This window comes from Malurus melanocephalus, unplaced genomic scaffold (genome assembly GCF_030028575.1).
Source record: "Malurus melanocephalus ecotype Western Australia unplaced genomic scaffold, MMel_1.1 scaffold_188, whole genome shotgun sequence".
NCBI lineage: Eukaryota > Metazoa > Chordata > Aves > Passeriformes > Maluridae > Malurus > Malurus melanocephalus.
In genome coordinates, this window is record NW_026623420.1 from 728,289 (window position 1) to 730,447 (window position 2,159).

General features: G+C 56.3%; 1 protein-coding gene across 3 annotated transcripts in view; it reads left to right on the top strand.

The window, feature by feature from the left end:
* Positions 1–353: 353 nt before the first annotated feature.
* ZNF536 (zinc finger protein 536) overlaps positions 354–2,159 on the top strand; it is a 337,374-nt gene continuing 335,568 nt past the window's right edge. For all 3 annotated transcript variants that reach the window (XM_057373165.1, XM_057373166.1, XM_057373167.1), the window contains exon 1: positions 354–582. The gene's annotated coding sequence lies outside the window, so the exon portion shown is untranslated. The remainder of the gene's footprint in view (positions 583–2,159) is intronic.

Below are 2,159 nucleotides of genomic sequence, written 5' to 3' on the forward strand. Positions count from 1 at the left end.
CTGGCCGGGGGGCTGCGGAGCGGCGCGGGCTCCTCGGGGTGTTTACACGCGCTCAAGGTCACGACCAAGCTGCGCCGTGTTAAATGGTTTCTTAGTTGCTAGACAGGGAGAAAAAATGGACGATCACAGACCATTCTTTGTAGATTATTATATCAAGGGTTCAGCTTTTGGCTCATCAAAGCTAAATGCCGCAAGACCTATCTAGTTGCTGTGAATTATGCCAAGACGACAATGGAGTGCTTTTTTAATGGTACAATGCATTTCACCTACCAGATAGGGGGAGTCCACGCTGAGAGATGGGGATGTCTTGTGATGTTGGGTGATCAGTATCAATGAAGGGGGTTATTCTGAAAAGAGACAGATTAAAATAAAGCGCTCTTTGCTCGGGATGTGCTGGAAGCAGTTGGGAGGGCTACCCGGAGCGGGCGGCCGCGGCAGCCCCGCGCCGCACTTTTCCCCCTCCGCACAAGAAAATGATCAAGTCAATCATGTGGACATGCTTCATTATTCATTGAACACAATCTTTTACAACGCTCCGTTTACGTGCGGGAGTTTCTTCTACGCTTTGCTTTAAATTTTAAGGTAAGAAAGACAAAGGTAAAAAGGGGGTTTTTGAGGATCCGGGAGGCTCCCGTGAGCCATCAAAGAGGCTCCAAAGTCAGTCCGGAGTATGTTTTTGTTTTTTATTTCTTTTTAATCATCGCAATGGGGCCTGCGTTTTCCACCGTGATTAAAAAAATACAGTATAATTAAATATCCATAGCAGTGACGTTTGCAAGCAGGGCTGTCAGGGGAAAAGCAGAAAATAATGAAAGGAGCGGAGAAGCCATTGAATGGCGCTATAGAACTTAGCCTGAAGAAAACCCTACGTTTTTCCTCTTTCTCTCTCGTTTCTTTTAAAACCGTTACTTTACAAAAAAGGAGCGGGCGGGCGAGGCGAGGGGAGGCGAGGGGAGGCGAGTGCCGGCGGCGGCCGCGACGCTGCCCGGGGGCCGCCCGTCGCTGGCCCCAGCCCGCACCGACCCTGCCCTTAACTTGCCCAGAAACTTTTTGTTTTAAAGGGTTGCTGCGGAGCAAACTTTGCTGAAGTGACTTTAAACGCGGACCCCCCTTTCCTTCCTCCCTCCCCCGTTAGGATCCCGTCTAATCGTGGTGTAATTTGTAAACTCCCCCCCTCTTTTTTTTTTTTTTTTTTTTTTAATCAAAGTTAGCTGATGCATACCATGTGTCAAACTTGTGAGATTCAAGTGCCTAAGAGACCTGCCATTTTGTGCTCTAATCGACCTCTTATGAATAGGAGCCGTGCATAATGCTGCGAGGAGCGTTGTGACATTCAAGTAGGCACTAAATGTCAGGCCAGGTCTCAGCCCTTTCGGGGGGAGCGGAGCGCGCCCGGCGGCGCCGCGGGGAGCGGGGAGGCACCTGCCAGCCCGCCGCCGGGGCTTTTGTCAGCGCCCGGAGAAAGTAACAGGTTAAGGAGGAAACTTAAATGGCAATCCCCGGCGGGGAGGGGGGAGCATCACCTTCCCGGCGGCGCGCCGTGCGCGGAGGGCCGCGGAGGCGCCGCTGCTTGCGCGGGGCAGTGGCCTCGCTCTCCGGCGCGGGGGCTGCGCGGGGCTGCGCGGCCGGGAGGCGGGGGGGGACACCGGGCCGGCGGCGGGATTAGCGGGAGGGGGGGAGGAAGGAGAGATTCTTTGATGCTGTGTAGGAAAGAATCCAGATTTTAATGCGCCCATCTGTTGCAGTTTTGCAAATAATTAATATATATGTGTGTATGTGAGTGTGTGAGAGAGAGAGGGGCTGGGGGAGCGCTGCCGCCTGTGAACTTCAACGCAAAATAAAAGGTCGCGAAGATTTATRCTGCTTATCGGAGGGTCCGCGGCTCCCGCGGGGCGGCTCGCACGGGCTTCATCCGAAAAGTTAGTTGCCGGCGTGCCCCGGCGCGGCGGCGGGGCCGGGGGCACGGTCCGGCCGCGGGTGCCGGCGCCCGGGGCGGGCGCGGCGGGGAGGGCTCCGGCCGCCGCCTGCCTGCGCGGCGGGCATTGTTTCGGGGTGCGTGCGGCGGATGTGGCCGTGGCTGATACAGTGTCGAGGCGGGGACGTGATTTGTCAGATCCCTCCGTTCGCACTTGAGCCGCCGCCGGGCCGGGGAGCGGCGG